Raw genomic sequence first — 20,470 nt, 5'->3', positions numbered from 1 at the left:
CTTGCTTTTGCCAAAAGAAGCCTGCTTAACCGAGAAGCTAAAGTCAAATTCCAAGGAAAAACATCGACCTCAAAGAGGCTAGAAAATGGAACTCCGCAGGGAGGAATACTAAGCCCCTTCCTCTTCAACTGTCTTATGGAACAATTCATGAAGCTCAAGCTACCAAAAGCCAAACTTCTTAACTATGCAGACGACTTTGTGGTCATCATCAATAACAAAGGTGCAAGGAACCATGCACAAAAATGCCTAGATATTATCAGCAAGGAAGCGGAACGTATAGCAGTGAAAATAAACAGCAATAAAACAAAAGCAATGGCCGTTAAAATGAGAACTCAAGACATCAGACTGGCAATACAAGGACATGAAATTGAGTGGGTTACCTCTTTTCAATACCTAGGAGTCATAATAGACAACCAGTTGAAATTCACTCAAGAAATTTAATATCTTCGGCAACGTTGTAAACCCAGAAACTCAGTTTTGCGCTCTCTGACCAGTCTGAGAGAGGGTGCATCTCTACCAGTACTCAAAATGTACTACGTTCAAGCAGTTAGGTCACTCATCGACTATGCTGCTCCTGCTCTTACATCCCTCAGTGATAACCAATGGGAGAAACTGGAAGTGTCTCAAAATGATGCTCTGAGAACAATGCTGGGAGCACCTATATGGACACGTAGAGAGAACCTTAGAATGGAAACAAATTTACCAGCATTAGAAAACAGGATGACACAAAGGATAGCCACCATAATAGGAAAACTTACTGGAACAACCGCTAGGCTGTCAATCAAAGACAGCATACAGAGATCCTTTCAGAAAAACCTACAGTATAGAACAAGCTCATGGATGGATAATGTGGTCAAGATTTTAGAGAAAATGGACCTGAAATGGACCATTAAAAACAAAGGGGAAGATAGACCAAATCAACACTTTCGACAGCCTCCTCCATGGGAAGAATCGAATCTAAAGATAATCATTGAAAGATTACCAGTTAAAAAATCAGCATGTGACCCGCAGAGGCTCAAGGAAGTAATAGAGCAACAAATGGAATTTATCTCTAGACCCACAACGACTCACATTTTCACAGACGGATCAGTTGATCACGAAAAAGATTCTGCTGGGGCAGCAGTTTACACTACCAACCATGAAGCTTACTGGAGCATGAATAGTGGGTGTTCAACATTGCAAACAGAATTATATGCCCTGAAGGAGGCAATAAACTATACAATTGAGAATAATTTACATGATGTCATCATTCACAGACTTTAAATCTTCGCTCCAGACTTTGTTATCCAGTCAGCACAGAGATAATATACAACTCCTCACAGAAATTCAACATATAGGAAAAGATGCCCATAATCAAGGGCTGTCAATCACCCTAAATTGGATACCAAGTCACATTGGCATTGATGGTAATGAAAAGGCAGACTCACTAGCAAAAACTGCCACTGCTCTACCTGTTGTACAGGTTCAAATACCTCCAAGTTTCTCACAGATAAAGGAGCAAATCAAGAAGAAAATATTCTCAACTATCAAAAGTCGCCACAGAGCCAAAGTAGCGGAAGGAAGATCCACTGCGATATGGTACGAACAAGCCACTGGTTACTCCTCTTTCAAGCCTGGCAAAAAGATATCCAGAGACATTGCAGCAGCCATACACAGACTCAGACTTGGTTACAAGTGCTGCTGGGAGGCAATGAACCCAATAGTTAAAGAGTGTCACATCTGTGAAACCGAAGCAGAGGCGCCACTATTGCACTACTTACTGGAATGTGAAGCTACTGAACCAGTGCGCATCAAACTCAACATTAATCCAACGACAGCAACTGCATTAGATGCACATTCCACCGCGACTACAATGATTAGAAAAGCTGTTGAGGAATGGGACTCATTAGTGAGCATTCTGCATCTACATCCGCCACCAAGATAATGATAATAAAACAAGATTAAAATCAGTGCACTAAAACAGAAGCGATAAATAAGCAGGGAAAAAGGAGAAGTCCTCTCCTCCATTTTAAACTTAGACCCAAATATCACAGGTAAAAGGTTATCATGTATAACCAAACTCAATTACGGGCTCACCATAGCCCGTGCTACATGGACACTTCGTCCTGAGTAGCTAAATCTTTAACAACAACAACAAACTCTGTTCAGTTATAGTTGTGTGTGTGTAAACTAAAGTCTTTGAAAATGTAATAAGTTTTACGAAACACGTTCAAGTGTCGCGTCAGACTAGAAATAAAAATAAATTTTGGAGAACTGATTTTTCAGTTACCATCAACAGTGAAAAGAAATATAAGAAATGTAGAGAAAATTCGTGTTAGAATTATTAATCTTACTTTTTCGGTCATATTTAAAAATATATGTCTACAGGAAAGACTGCTACCAAAATATACTAAAATATATATATATATATATTATTAAATATGACCGAAAAAGTAAGATTAATAATTCTAACGCGAATTTTCCCAATCTTTCGTACATTTCTTTTCACTGTTGGAGGTAAATCAAAAATCAATTCTCCAAAATTCATTTTTATTTCTAGTCTGACGCGACACGAGCGCGTTTCGTAAAACTTATTACATTTTCAAAGAATGTCACCTCTTGTTCTGTCTTGTGCTGATGAAATTAATACCCTATTAATACCACCTCTTGTTCTGTCTTGTGTTGATTAATGCCACATCACCCCTTCCACCTCACTCAAATTTAGATATAAAATCGGAGATGCGTAAGTTCTATTCAGTTGTGTATTTGTAAACTAAAGTCTTTGAAAATGTAATAAGTTTTACGAAACGCGCTCGTGTCGCGTCAGACTAGAAATAAAAATGAATTTTGGAGAATTGATTTTTGATTTACCTCCAACAGTGAAAAGAAATGTACGAAAGATTGAGAAAATTCGTGTTAGAATTATTAATCTTACTTTTTCGGTCATATTTAATAATATATGTCTACAGGAAAGACTGCTACCAAAATATACTAATATTAAAGCGCACGACCCAGCAGCAAGGAATCAAGCCTTCACGATAAAATATCGCCAGGATCTGATTCGTGATCAGATATACAAGGCAGAGAATGAAATCAAAGACAACAAAACGCAACTACTTCATGCTACAAACGAGTGGAGAAATAGCAACATCGACGAAAGTATCCGTACCCGCATTGAACAACACCTCGACATCCTCACAGACCAACATCACCTCAGCACTGAAACAAGGATTATCAAGAAACTAACAAAATTATATGGAGGACCTATGGCAATTCCACGACCAAGAGATGGCTTCCTGAACCTTGCAGGAATTAACCTCACTGAGGACCAAGTCACTCTCCTAAATCTGGGCATAAACTGTCATGTTATGTCCAGACCGAGTGAGATGGCCCGGAAAGTAGAGTTGGAAATTCTGTTGGACGACATATTCGACCTCGAGACACAAAAGAAGGTCACTACCAAAGATACCTTACAAGCAGAACTTATTGCAGAAGGAGGAAAGAATCGAGGCAATTACAGAAGCACCATACTGTCCCCCGAGCTTAAAGCGGCAGCTAAAAGCCTTCGTGAGAACAAGGAGATAGTTGTCAGGAGAGGTGACAAGTTGCCAATATATGTCATTCTTAAAAAAGACGAATATCTGGCGAAAATGAACGTCATACTCTCTGACCAAACTAAGTTCCAAAGGGTAACGAAGGACACTACAGCCGAATTAAAAGCAAAGATCAACAAACTGATCGAAACTGTGAATGCCAAGAAATCCGGACTCCACCTGCCAAAGATCATTGGGGAATATAAACCTGGATATGCGTATGGAAATGTCAAGACACACAAGCCTGGAAACCCACTTCGGCCAATCATTAGCCAGATACCCACACCCACGTACAGACTGGCGAAGCGACTCAACGGCCTGCTGACTCCTTATGTTCCTTGCGCCTTCAGCCTGAAGTCTCCAAAGGAATTTGTTGACTTACTGCGGGGCACACGGGCCACAGGGATAAGAGCCTCGTTGGACGTAGAATCGCTGTTTACCAACGTACCTGTGGACGAGACAATCGGAATGATAGCCGACAGAGTGTATCGTGATCCAGCCTGTACTCCTCTTGACATACCAGAAAATATTCTGAGGAAACTACTCCAAGCTTGTGCTAAAGAGGCACCCTTCTTGAGCCCGGATGGGCACATGTATAAGCAAGTAGATGGGGTCGCCATGGGTTCTCCCCTAGGTGTCCTGTTTACAAACTTCTACATGGGTACCATCGAGCAAAAAGTCTTAGTCGACATGAACTTGAAACCGGCCATATACTGCAGGTATGTTGACGACATTTTTACACAGGTACCTGATGTCAGACATCTGCAGGAGCTGAAGGAGGCATTTGAGCAGAGTTTCGTGCTGCGTTTCACTTACGAGATGGAAAAGGATGGGAAGCTGCCCTTTCTAGATGTAACAGTCATGGAAAAGAGCGGAGGTTTCCACACTGCAGTCTACACTAAGGAAACGAACATAGGAATGTGCCTAAATGCCAACAGCGACTGCCCAGACAGGTACAAGAGGAGAGTTGTTAACGCATATGTCGACCGTGCTCTCAGCCACAGCTCAGAATGGAAGCAAGTCGAAGAAGAACTCTGTAGGGTAAGGCAGGTCCTAGTCAACAACGGCTTCTCCAATGGTTTCGTCGAAGACATCATAAGAAGGAAAGTGAAAAGCCATACAACCTCTGAAGAGACAACTAACACAACACCTATACCAACTATTAGACTATTTTACAGGAACTTCTTTTCCACAGCTCATAAAACGGAGGAAAGGGTACTGAAAGATATTGTTAATAGAAACGTTATCCCTACAGACAAAAATCAGAGGATACAACTGACGATTTACTATAAAACCAGAAAAACGGCCAGCCTACTCATGAGAAACTCTCCAGACACAAAACAGAACGCTTTAAAAGAGACTAACGTCGTCTATGCCTTCAAATGCCCTCTTGGGGACTGTAAGCTCCAAAAAACCCAGTATATAGGCAAGACAACAACATCTCTTTCTAGGCGTTTAACGATGCATAAGCAACAGGGCTCCATTAAGGAACATATAATCTCTTCCAACAACCAAACCATCGCCAGAGAAATCCTAGTAAACAACACAGAAATCATCGATAGATACAGCGATAGCAGGCGGCTTGACGTTTGCGAGGCACTACACATCAAGAAGTCAACACCAGCAATCAACAGCCAATTACTGCACAACTATATTCTACCCACCTCAAGACTCCGCTCCAATATAGAAGCATCAAGAAATATGGACCAATAGGCTTTCTACAAACACTTCTATTCAATACCCATTGTTTCGTGTTCTGTCTTGTGATGATGAAATTAATACCCTATTAATGTCACCTCTTGTTCTGTCTTGTGTTGATGAAATTAATACCCTATTAATACCACCTCTTGTTCTGTCTTGTGTTGATTAATGCCACATCACCCCTTCCACCTCACTCAAATGTAGATATAAAATCGGAGATGCGTAAGTTCTATTCAGTTGTGTATTTGTAAACTAAAGTCTTTGAAAATGTAATAAGTTTTACGAAACGCGCTCGTGTCGCGTCAGACTAGAAATAAAAATGAATTTTGGAGAATTGATTTTTTATTTACCTCCAACAGTGAAAAGAAATGTACGAAAGATTGAGAAAATTCGTGTTAGAATTATTAATCTTACTTTTTCGGTCATATTTAATAATATATGTCTACAGGAAAGACTGCTACCAAAATATACTAATATATATATATATATATATATATATATATATATATATATATATATATATATATATATATATATATATATATATATATATATATATATAATATATATATATATATATATATATATATATATATATATATATATATATATATATATATATATATATATATATGTCGTACCTAGTAGCCAGAACGCACTTCTCAGCCTACTATGCAAGGCCCGATTTGCCTAATAAGCCAAGTTTTCATGAATTAATATATTTTCTCTAATTTTTTTCTTATGAAATGATAAAGCTACCCATTTCATTATCTATAAGGTCAATTTTTTTTTATTGGAGTTAAAATTAACGCAGATATATGACCGAACCTAACCAACCCTACCTAACCTAATCTAACCTATCTTTATAGGTAACGCTAGGTTATGTAGCCGAGAAAGTTAGGTTAGGTTAGGTTAGTTAGTCGAAAAACAATTAATTCATGAAAACATTGGCGTCCAATGGTTTCATCGAAGACATCATAAGAAGGAAAGTGAAAAGCCATGCAACCTCCGAAGAGACAACTAACACAACACCTATACCCCCTATTAGACTATTTTACAGGAACTTCTTTTCCACAGCTCATAAAACAGAGGAAAGGGTCCTGAAAGATATTGTTAATAGAAACGTTATCCCTACAGACAAAAATCAGAGGATACAACTGACGATTTACTATAAAACCAGAAAAACGGCCAGCCTACTCATGAGAAACTCTCCAGACACGAAACAGAACGCTTTAAAAGAGACTAACGTCGTCTATGCCTTCAAATGCCCACTTGGGGACTGTAAGCTCCAAAAAACCCAGTATATAGGCAAGACAACAACATCTCTTTCTAGGCGTTTAACGATGCATAAACAACAGGGCTCCATTAAGGAACATATAATCTCTTCCCATAACCAAACCATCGCCAGAGAAATCCTAGTAAACAACACAGAAATCATCGATAGATACAGCGATAGCAGGCGGCTTCACGTTTGCGAGGCACTACACATCAAGAAGTCAACACCAGCAATCAACAGCCAATTATTGCACAACTATATTCTACCCACCTCAAGACTCCGCTCCAATATAGAAGCATCAAGAAATATGGACCAATAGGCTTTCTACAAACACTTCTATTCAATATCCATTGTTTCGTGTTCTGTCTTGTGTTGATACTTTTAATACCCTATTAATATCCTCTAATGCCACATCATCCTTCCCACCTCACTCAAATGTAATGCCACATCACCCTTCCCACCTCACTCAAATGTAGATATAAAATCAGGGAAACGCAAGTTCTAATCAGTTGTGTATTTGTGAAGTCTTTGAAAATGTAATAAGTTTTACGAAACGCGCCCGTGTCGCGTCAGACTAGAAATAAAAATGAATTTTGGAGAAGTGATTTTTGATTTACCTCCAACAGTGAAGCATAATGTACGAAAGATTGAGAAAATTCGTGTTAGAATTATTAATCTTACTTTTTCGGTCATATTTAATAAAATATGTCTACAGGAAAGACTGCTACCAAAATATACTAATGTTAAAGTGCACGACCCAGCAGCAAGGAATCAAGCCTTCACGATAAAATATCGCCAGGATCTGATTCGTGATCAGATATACAAGGCAGAGAATGAAATCAAAGACAAAAAAACGCAACTACTTCATGCTACAAACGAGTGGAGAAATAGCAACATCGACCATAGTATCCGTACCCGCATTGAACAACACCTCGACATCCTCACAGACCAACATCACCTCAGCACTGAAACAAGGATTATCAAGAAACTAACAACATTATATGGAGGACCTATGGCAATTCCACGACCAAGAGATGGCTTCCTGAACCTTGCAGGAATTAACCTCACTGAGGACCAAGTCACTCTCCTAAATCTGGGCATAAACTGTCATGTTATGTCCAGACCGAGTGAAATGGCCCGGAAAGTGGAGTTGGAAATTCTGTTGGACGACATATTCGACCTCGAGACACAAAAGAAGGTCACTACCAAAGATACCTTACAAGCAGAACTTATTGCAGAAGGAGGAAAGAATCGGGGCAACTACAGAAGCACCATACTGTCCCCCGAGCTTAGAGCGGCAGCTAAAAGCCTTCGTGAGAACAAGGAGATAGTTGTCAGGAGAGGTGACAAGTCGCCAATATATGTCATTCTTAAAAAAGACGAATATCTGGCGAAAATGAACATCATACTCTCTGACCAAACTAAGTTCCAAAGGGTAACGAAGGACACTACAGCCGAATTAAAAGCAAAGGTCAACAAACTGATCGAAACTGTGAACGCCAAGAAATCCGGACTCCACCTGCCAAAGATCATTGGGGAATATAAACCTGGATATGCGTATGGAAATGTCAAGACGCACAAGCCTGGAAACCCACTTCGGCCAATCATTAGCCAGATACCCACACCCACGTACAGATTGGCGAAGCGACTCAACGGCCTGCTGACTCCTTATGTTCCTTGCGCCTTCAGCCTGAAGTCTCCAAAGGAATTTGTGGACTTACTGCGGGGCGCACGGGCCACAGGGATAAGAGCCTCGTTGGACGTAGAATCGCTGTTTACCAACGTACCTGTGGACGAGACAATCGGAATGATAGCCGACAGAGTGTATCGTGATCCAGCCTGTGCTCCTCTTGACATGCCAGAAAGTATTCTGAGGAAACTACTCCCAGCTTGTACTAAAGAGGCACCCTTCTTGAGCCCGGATGGGCACATGTATAAGCAAGTAGATGGGGTCGCTATGGGTTCTCCCCTAGGTGTCCTGTTTGCAAACTTCTACATGGGTACCATCGAGCAAAAAGTCTTAGTCGACATGAACTTGAAACCGGCCATATACTGCAGGTATGTTGACGACATTTTTACACAGGTACCTGATGTCAGACATCTGCAGGAGCTGAAGGAGGCATTTGAGCAGAGTTCCGTGCTGCGTTTCACTTACGAGACGGAAAAGGATGGGAAGCTGCCTTTTCTAGATGTAACAGTCATGGAAAAGGGCGGAGGTTTCCACACTGCAGTCTACACAAAGGAAACAAACATAGGAATGTGCCTAAATGCCAACAGCGACTGCCCTGACAGGTACAAGAGGAGTGTTGTTAACGCATACGTCGACCGTGCTCTCAGCCACAGCTCAGAATGGAAGCAAGTCGACGAAGAACTCTGTAGGGTAAGGCAGGTTCTAGTCAATAACGGTTTCTCCAATGGTTTCATCGAAGACATCATAAGAAGGAAAGTGAAAAGCCATGCAACCTCCGAAGAGACAACTAACACAACACCTATACCCCCTATTAGACTATTTTACAGGAACTTCTTTTCCACAGCTCATAAAACAGAGGAAAGGGTCCTGAAAGATATTGTTAATAGAAACGTTATCCCTACAGACAAAAATCAGAGGATACAACTGACGATTTACTATAAAACCAGAAAAACGGCCAGCCTACTCATGAGAAACTCTCCAGACACGAAACAGAACGCTTTAAAAGAGACTAACGTCGTCTATGCCTTCAAATGCCCACTTGGGGACTGTAAGCTCCAAAAAACCCAGTATATAGGCAAGACAACAACATCTCTTTCTAGGCGTTTAACGATGCATAAACAACAGGGCTCCATTAAGGAACATATAATCTCTTCCCATAACCAAACCATCGCCAGAGAAATCCTAGTAAACAACACAGAAATCATCGATAGATACAGCGATAGCAGGCGGCTTGACGTTTGCGAGGCACTACACATCAAGAAGTCAACACCAGCAATCAACAGCCAATTATTGCACAACTATATTCTACCCACCTCAAGACTCCGCTCCAATATAGAAGCATCAAGAAATATGGACCAATAGGCTTTCTACAAACACTTCTATTCAATATCCATTGTTTCGTGTTCTGTCTTGTGTTGATACTTTTAATACCCTATTAATATCCTCTAATGCCACATCATCCTTCCCACCTCACTCAAATGTAATGCCACATCACCCTTCCCACCTCACTCAAATGTAGATATAAAATCAGGGAAACGCAAGTTCTAATCAGTTGTGTATTTGTGAAGTCTTTGAAAATGTAATAAGTTTTACGAAACGCGCCCGTGTCGCGTCAGACTAGAAATAAAAATGAATTTTGGAGAAGTGATTTTTGATTTACCTCCAACAGTGAAGCATAATGTACGAAAGATTGAGAAAATTCGTGTTAGAATTATTAATCTTACTTTTTCGGTCATATTTAATAAAATATGTCTACAGGAAAGACTGCTACCAAAATATACTAATATATATATATATATATATATATATATATATATATATATATATATATATATATATATATATATATATATATATATATATATATATATATATATATGTCGTACCTAGTAGCCAGAACGCACTTCTCAGCCTACTATGCAAGGCCCGATTTGCCTAATAAGCCAAGTTTTCATGAATTAATATATTTTCTCTAATTTTTTTCTTATGAAATGATAAAGCTACCCATTTCATTATCTATAAGGTCAATTTTTTTTTATTGGAGTTAAAATTAACGCAGATATATGACCGAACCTAACCAACCCTACCTAACCTAATCTAACCTATCTTTATAGGTAACGCTAGGTTATGTAGCCGAGAAAGTTAGGTTAGGTTAGGTTAGTTAGGTTAGGTAGTCGAAAAACAATTAATTCATGAAAACTTGGCTTATTAGGCAAATCGGGCCTTGCATAGTAGGCTGAGAAGTGCGTTCTGGCTACTAGGTACGACGTATATATATATATATATATATATATATATATATATATATATATATATATATATATATATATATATATATATATATATATATATATATATATATATATATTTATATATATATATATATATATATATATATATATATATATATATATATATATATATATATATATATATATATATATATATATATTTATATATATATATATATATGTCGTACCTAGTAGCCAGAACGCACTTCTCTGCCTACTATGCAAGGCCCGATTTGCCTAATAAGCCAAGTTTTCATGAATTAATTATTTTTCGACTACCTAACCTACCTAACCTAACCAAACCTAACTTTTTCGGCTACCTAACCTAACCTAACCTATAAAGATAGGTTAGGTTAGGTTAGGTAGGGTTGGTTAGGTTCGGTCATATATCTACGTTAATTTTAAATCCAATTAAAAAAAATTGACCTGATACATAATGAATTGGGTAGCTTTATCATTTCATAAGAAAAAAATTAGAGAAAATATATTATTTCAGGAAAACTTGGCTTATTAGGCAAATCGGGCCTTGCATAGTAGGCTGAGAAGTGCATTCTGGCTATTAGGTACGACATATATATATATATATATATATATATATATATATATATATATATATATATATATATATATATATATATATATATATATATATGTCGTACCTAGTAGCCAGAACGCACTTCTCAGCCTACTATGCAAGGACCGATTTGCCTAATAGGCCAAGTTTTCATGAATTAATGTTTTTTCGACTACCTAACCTACCTAACCTAACCTAACCTAACTTTTTCAGCTACCTAACCTAACCTAACCTATAAAGATAGGTTAGGTTAGGTTAGGTTAGGTTAACGTTTCTATTAACAATATCTTTCAGTACCCTTTCCTCCGTTTTATGAGCTGTGGAAAAGAAGTTCCTGTAAAATAGTCTAGTAGGGGGTATAGGTGTTGTGTTGGTTCTCTCTTCAGAGGTTGCATGGCGTTTCACTTTCCTTCTTTTGATGTCTTCGACGAAACCATTGGAGAAGCCGTTGTTGACTAGGACCTGCCTTACCCTACAGAGTTCTTCGTCGACTTGCTTCCATTCTGAGCTGTGGCTGAGAGCACGGTCAACATATGCGTTAACAACACTCCTCTTGTACCTATCTGGGCAGTCGCTTATTGGCATTTAGGCACATTCCTACGTTCGTTTCCTTAGTGTAGACTACAGTGTGGAAACCTCCGCTCTTTTCCATGGCTTACATCAAGAAAGGGCAGCTTCCCATCCTTTTCCATCTCGTAAGTGAAACGCAGCACGAAACTCCGCTCAAATGCCTCCTTCAGCTCCTGCAGATGTCTGACATCAGGTACCTGTGTAAAAATGTCGTCAACATACCTGCAGTATATGGCCGGTTTCAAGTTCATGTCGACTAAGACTTTATGCTCGATGGTGCCCATGTAGAAGTTTGCAAACAGGACACCTAGGGGAGAACCCATGGCGACCCCATCTACTTGCTTATACATGTGCCCATCCGGGCTCAAGAAGGGTGCCTCTTTAGTACAAGCTTGGAGTAGTTTCCTTAGGATATTTTCTGGTATGTCAAGAGGAGTACAGGCTGGATCACGATACACTCTGTCGGCTATCATCCCTCTTGACATACCAGAAAATTTATATATATATATGCAATTGACGATCACAAAACACTGATCATTTTATGCGGAAAATCCACAGTATATATATATATATATACACCTCTTTTCATATTTCTCTGTGGATATATATATATATATATATATATATATATATATATATATATATATATATATATATATATATATATATATATATATATATATATAAATATATATATATATATATATATATATATATATATATATATATATATATATATATATATATATATATATATATATATATATATATATATATATATATATATGTCGTACCTAGTAGCCAGAACTCACTTCTCAGCCTACTATGTAAGGCCCAATTTGCCTAATAAGTCAAGTTTTCATGAATTAATGTTTTTTCGACTACCTAACCTACCTAACCTAACCTAACCTAACATTTTCGGCTACCTAACCTAACCTAACCTATAGAGATAAATTAAGTTAGGTTAGGTAGGGTTGGTTAGGTTCGGTCATATATTTGCGTTAATTTTAACTCCAATAAAAAAAATTAACCTCAAACATAATGAAATGAGTAGCTCTATCATTTCATTAGAAAAAAATTAGAGAAAATATATTATTTCAGTAAAACTTGGCTTATTATGCAAATCGGGCCTTGCATAGTAGGCTGAGAAGTGCGTTCTGGCTACTAGGTACGACATATATATATATATATATATATATATATATATATATATATATATATATATATATATATATATATATGTCGTACCTAGTAGCCAGAACGCACTTCTCAGCCTAATATGCAAGGCCTGATTTGCCTAATAAGCCAAGTTTTCATGAATTAATGTGTTTTCGACTACCTAACCTCCCTAACCTAACCTAACCTAACTTTTTTGGCTACCTAACCTAACCTAACCTATAAAGATAGGTTAGGTTAGGTTATGTAGGGTTGGTTAGGTTCGGTCATATATCTACGTTAATTTTAACTCCAATAAAAAAAAATTGACCTCATACATAATGAAATGAGTAGCTTTATCATTTCATAAGAAAACAATTAGAGAAACTATATTAATTCAGGAAAACTTGGCTTATTAGGCAAATCGGGCCATGCATAGTAAGCTGAGAAGTGCGTTCTGGCTACTAGGTACGACATATATATATATATATATATATATATATATATATATATATATGTATATATATATATATATATATATATATATAAATACATATATATATATATATATATATATATATAAATATATATATATATATATATATATATATATATATATATATATATATATATATATATATATATATATATATGTCGTACCTAATAGCCAGAACGCACTTCTCAGCCTACTATGCAAGGCCCGATTTGCCTAATAAGCCAAGTTTTCCTGAATTAATATTTTTACTATAATTTTTTCTTATGAAATGATAAAGCTTCCCTTTTCACTATGTATGAGGTCAATTTATTTTTATTGGAGTTAAAATTAACGTAGATATATGACCGAACCTAACCAACCCTACCTAACCTAACCTAACCTATATATATAGGTAAGGTTAGGTTAGGTAGGCAAAAAAAGCTAGGTTAGGTTAGGTTAGGTAGGTTAGGTAGACGAAAAAACATTAATTCATGAAAACTTGGCTTATTAGGCAAATCGGGCCTTGTATAGTAGGCTGAGAAGTGAGTTCTGGCTACTAGGTACGACATATATATATATATATATATATATATATATATATATATATGTCGTACCTAGTAGCCAGAACGCACTTCTCTGCCTAATATTCAAGGCCCGATTTGCCTAATAATCCAAGTTTTCATGAATTAATTGTTTTTCGACTACCTAACCTACCTAACCTAACCTAACCTAACTTTTTCGGCCACCTAACCTAACCTAACCTATAAAGATAGGTTAGGTTAGGTTAGGTAGGGTTGGTTAGGTTCGGTCATATATCTACGTTAATTTTAACTCCAATAAAAAAAAATTGACCTCATACATAATGAAATGGGTAGCTTTATCATTTCATAAGAAAAAAATTAGAGAAAATATATTAATTCAGGAAAACTTGGCTTATTAGGGAAATCGGGCCTTGAATAGTAGGCGGAGAAGTGCGTTCTGGCTACTAGGTACGACATATATATATATATATATATATGTTATACCTAGTAGCCAGAACGTCATACTCGGCCTGCTATGCAAGGCCCGATTTGCCTAATAAGCCAAGTTTTCCTGAATTAATATATTTTCTCTAATTTTTTTCTTAAGAAATGATAAAGCTACCCATTTCATTATGTATGAGGTCAATTTTTTTTTATTGGAGTTAAAATTAACGTAGATATATGACCGAACCTAACCAACCCTACCTAATCTAACCTAACCTATCTTTATAGGTTAGGTTAGGTTAGGTTAGGTAGCCGAAAAAGTTAGGCTAGGTTAGGTTAGGTAGGTTAGGTAGTCGAAAAACAATTAATTCATGAAAACTTGGCTTATTAGGCAAATCGGGCCTTGCATAGTAGGCTAAGAAGTGCGTTCTGGCTAATAGGTATGACATATATATAAATATATATATATATATATATATATATATATATATATATATATATATATATATATATATATATATATATATATATATATATATATATATATATATTATTAAATATGACCGAAAAAGTAAGATTAATAATTCTAACACGAATTTTCTCAATCTTTCGTACATTACGCTTCACTGTTGGAGGTAAATCAAAAATCACTTCTCCAAAATTCATTTTTATTTCTAGTCTGACGCGACACGGGCGCGTTTCGTAAAACTTATTACATTTTCAAAGACTTCACAAATACACAACTGATTAGAACTTACGTATCTCTGCTATTATATCTACATTTGAGTGAGGTGGGAGGGATGATGTGGCATATCGTGACGTGGCATTAACACAAGACAGAACATGAGGGGATATTAATAGGGTATTAAAAGTATCAACACAAGACAGAACAGAAACAATGGGTATTGAATAGAAGTGTTTGTAGAAAGCCTATTGGTCCATATTTCTTGATGCTTCTATATTGGAGCGGAGTCTTGAGGTGGGTAGAATATAGTTGTGCAATAATTGGCTGTTGATTGCTGGTGTTGACTTCTTGATGTGTAGTGCCTCGCAAACGTCAAGCCGCCTGCTATCGCTGTATCTATCGATGATTTCTGTGTTGTTTACTAGGATTTCTCTGGCGATGGTTTGGTTATGGGAAGAGATTATATGTTCCTTAATGGAGCCCTGTTGCTTATGCATCGTTAAACGCCTGGAAAGAGATGTTGTTGTCTTGCCTATATACTGGGTTTTTTGGAGCTTACAGTCCCCAAGTGGGCATTTGAAGGCATAGACGACGTTAGTCTCTTTTAAAGCGTTCTGTTTTGTGTCTGGAGAGTTTCTCATGAGTAGGCTGGCCGTTTTTCTGGTTTTATAGTAAATCGTCAGTTGTATCCTCTGATTTTTGTCTGTAGGGATAACGTTTCTATTAACAATATCTTTCAGGACCCTTTCCTCCGTTTTATGAGCCAAAGATACCTTACAAGCAGAACTTATTGCAGAAGGAGGAAAGAATCGAGGCAACTACAGAAGCACCATACTGTCCCCCGAGCTTAAAGCGGCAGCTAAAAGCCTTCGTGAGAACAAGGAGATAGTTGTCAGGAGAGGTGACAAGTCGCCAATATATGTCATTCTTAAAAAAGACGAATATCTGGCGAAAATGAACATCATACTCTCTGACCAAACTAAGTTCCAAAGGGTAACGAAGGACACTACAGCCGAATTAAAAGCAAAGGTCAACAAACTGATCGAAACTGTGAACGCCAAGAAATCCGGACTCCACCTGCCAAAGATCATTGGGGAATATAAACCTGGATATGCGTATGGAAATGTCAAGACGCACAAGCCTGGAAACCCACTTCGGCCAATCATTAGCCAGATACCCACACCCACGTACAGACTGGTGAAGCGACTCAACGGCCTGCTGACTCCTTATGTCCCTTGCGCCTTCAGCCTGAAGTCTCCAAAGGAATTTGTGGACTTACTGCGGGGCACACGGGCCACAGGGATAAGAGCCTCGTTGGACGTAGAATCGCTGTTTACCAACGTACCTGTGGACGAGACAATCGGAATGATAGCCGACAGAGTGTATCGTGATCCAGCCTGTACTCCTCTTGACATGCCAGAAAGTATTCTGAGGAAACTACTCCAAGCTTGTACTAAAGAGGCACCCTTCTTGAGCCCGGATGGGCACATGTATAAGCAAGTAGATGGGGTCGCCATGGGTTCTCCCCTAGGTGTCCTGTTTGCAAACTTCTACATGGGTACCATCGAGCAAAAAGTCTTAGTCGACATGAACTTGAAACCGGCCATATACTGCAGGTATGTTGACGACATTTTTACACAGGTACCTGATGTCAGACATCTGCAGGAGCTGAAGGAGGCATTTGAGCAGAGTTCCGTGCTGCGTTTCACTTACGAGACGGAAAAGGATGGGAAGCTGCCTTTTCTAGATGTAACAGTCATGGAAAAGAGCGGAGGTTTCCACACTGCAGTCTACACTAAGGAAACAAACATAGGAATGTGCCTAAATGCCAACAGCGACTGCCCTGACAGGTACAAGAGGAGTGTTGTTAACGCATACGTCGACCGTGCTCTCAGCCACAGCTCAGAATGGAAGCAAGTCGACGAAGAACTCTGTAGGGTAAGGCAGGTTCTAGTCAATAACGGCTTCTCCAATGGTTTCATCGAAGACATCATAAGAAGGAAAGTGAAAAGCCATGCAACCTCTGAAGAGACAACTAACACAACACCTATACCCCCTATTAGACTATTTTACAGGAACTTCTTTTCCACAGCTCATAAAACGGAGGAAAGGGTCCTGAAAGATATTGTTAATAGAAACGTTATCCCTACAGACAAAAATCAGAGGATACAACTGACGATTTACTATAAAACCAGAAAAACGGCCAGCCTACTCATGAGAAACTCTCCAGACACAAAACAGAACGCTTTAAAAGAGACTAACGTCGTCTATGCCTTCAAATGCCCACTTGGGGACTGTAAGCTCCAAAAAACCCAGTATATAGGCAAGACAACAACATCTCTTTCCTGGCGTTTAACGATGCATAAGCAACAGGGCTCCATTAAGGAACATATAATCTCTTCCCATAACCAAACCATCGCCAGAGAAATCCTAGTAAACAACACAGAAATCATCGATAGATACAGCGATAGCAGGCGGCTTGACGTTTGCGAGGCACTACACATCAAGAAGTCAACACCAGCAATCAACAGCCAATTATTGCACAACTATATTCTACCCACCTCAAGACTCCGCTCCAATATAGAAGCATCAAGAAATATGGACCAATAGGCTTTCTACAAACACTTCTATTCAATACCCATTGTTTCTGTTCTGTCTTGTGTTGATACTTTTAATACCCTATTAATATCCCCTCATGTTCTGTCTTGTGTTAATGCCACGTCACGATATGCCACATCATCCCTCCCACCTCACTCAAATGTAGATATAATAGCAGAGATACGTAAGTTCTAATCAGTTGTGTATTTGTGAAGTCTTTGAAAATGTAATAAGTTTTACGAAACGCGCCCGTGTCGCGTCAGACTAGAAATAAAAATGAATTTTGGAGAAGTGATTTTTGATTTACCTCCAACAGTGAAGCGTAATGTACGAAAGATTGAGAAAATTCGTGTTAGAATTATTAATCTTACTTTTTCGGTCATATTTAATAATATATGTCTACAGGAAAGACTGCTACCAAAATATACTAATATATATATATATATATATATATATATATATATATATATATATATATATATATATATATATATATATATATATATGTCGTACCTAGTAGCCAGAACGCACTTCTCAGCCTACTATGCAAGGGCCGATTTGCCTAATAGGCCAAGTTTTCATGAATTAATTGTTTTTCGACTACCTAACCTACCTAACCTAACCTGACCTAACTTTTTCGGCTACCTAACCTAACCTAACCTATAAAGATAGGTTAGGTTAGGTTAGGTAGGGTTGGTTAGGTTCTGTCATATATCTACGTTAATTTTAGTTCCAATAAAAAAAAATTGACCTCGTACATAATGAAATGGGTAGCTTTATCATTTCATAAGAAAAAAATTAGAGAAAATATATTAATTCAGGAAAACTTGGCTTATTAGGCAAATCGGGCCTTGCATAGTAGGCTGAGACGTGCGTTCTGGCTACTAGGTACGACATATATATATATATATATATATATATATATATATATATATATATATATATATATATATATATATATATATATATATATATATATATATATATATATATATATACATATATATATATATATATATAAATATATATATATATATATATATGTCGTACCTAATAGCCAGAACGCACTTCTCAGCCTACTATTCAAGGCCCGATTTGCCTAATAAGCCAAGTTTTCATGAATTAATGTTTTTTCGTCTACCTAACCTACCTAACCTAACCTAACCTAGCTTTTTTTGGCTACCTAGCCTAACCTTACCTATAAATATAGGTTAGGTTAGGTTAGGTAGGGTTGGTTAGGTTCGGTCATATATCTACGTTAATTTTAACTCCAATAAAAAAAATTGACCTCATACATAGAGAAAAGGGTTGCTTTATCATTTCATAAGAAAAAAATTATAGTAAATATATTAATTCAGGAAAACTTGGCTTATTAGGCAAATCGGGCCTTGAATAGTAGGCTGAGAAGTGAGTTCTGGCTACTAGGTACGACATATATATATATATATATATATATATATATATATATATATATATATATATATATATATATATATGTCGTACCTAGTAGCCAGAACTCACTTCTCAGCCTACTATTCAAGGCCTTATTTGCCTAATAAGCCAAGTTTTCCTGAATTAATATATTTACTATAATTTGTTTCTTATGAAATGATAAAGCAACCCTTTTCTCTATGTATGAGGTCAATTTTTTTTTATTGGAGTTAAAATTAACGTAATTATATGACCGAACCTAACCAACCCTACCTAACCTAACCTAACCTATATTTATAGGTAAGGTTAGGTTAGGTAGCCAAAAAAAGCTAGGTTAGGTTAGGTTAGGTAGGTTAGGTAGACGAAAAAACATTAATTCATGAAAACTTGGCTTATTAGGCAAATCGGGCCTTGAATAGTAGGCTGAGAAGTGAGTTCTGGCTACTAGGTACGACATATATATATATATATATATATATATATATATATATATATATATATATATATATATATGGAAATGTTCATTTGCTCAAAATCGCTAACCTTCGAAAGTACTTCACCGATTGCTTTGAAATTTTCACACAACGTTCCATTTGCATCCGAGCAGGTTTTTATATACATACTATATAGATGTCACGTATGTGACGGTAAAAAACATGTTTTTTCTGAAAAACTTCATGTGTTTTTCATGTGAGGGAAGTCTTCGAAACCTCTGTACCGATTGCTCTGAAATTTTGACACAGCGTTGTATTCGAATAGGCGCATCCTTTTGTATATCTACTATATATATGCCTCACCTGTGACCGGAAAAAAGCATGTTTTTTTGAAAAACAGCGCCATCTGTTGGATGTAAGGGCAACACACGCTGTAATCTCCGCAAGTTCTTCACCAATTGCTTTGAAATTTTGACACAACGATGCATTCGAATAGGCACGTCTTTTTATATACCTACTATATAGAAGCCACTCCTGTAACAGGTAAAAACATGCGTTTTTTGAAAAACAGCCCCATCTGTTGCACATAATGGCAACCTGCACGCTATACTAAATATGTCACTAATTCCTTTTCAATGTTTTCGATTGCATTAATAAATTTTATTTACATAGATTTCGATTTTTTTTATTATTTATTGAATTATTTTGTGTGACATTGTGTTGGAATTGAGCTGTGTTGTTTACCGTACCGTTCATTTCGTAAGTATAAATATTGATGCTACACCTGTGACAGGTAAAAATGTTTTTCTTGAAAAACAACGCCATCTGTTGCATGTAAGAGCAACACACATGCTATACTAAACATGTTACAATTCCATTTCACTTTTTCTGATTGCATTGATAAATATAATTTTCAAAGATTTTGATTTATTTTAATTTTGATTTAATTATTTTGTGTGAATTGCATTGGAATTGAGCTGTGTTGTTTTAAATATTGTTCATTTCGTGAGTATAGTTTATTTTTTTCATATTTTCATTTCATTTTTTAACTGT

This window comes from Procambarus clarkii, chromosome 2 (genome assembly GCF_040958095.1).
Source record: "Procambarus clarkii isolate CNS0578487 chromosome 2, FALCON_Pclarkii_2.0, whole genome shotgun sequence".
Classification (NCBI taxonomy): Eukaryota; Metazoa; Arthropoda; class Malacostraca; order Decapoda; family Cambaridae; genus Procambarus; species Procambarus clarkii.
Note: the sequence above shows the minus strand (reverse complement) of the source record.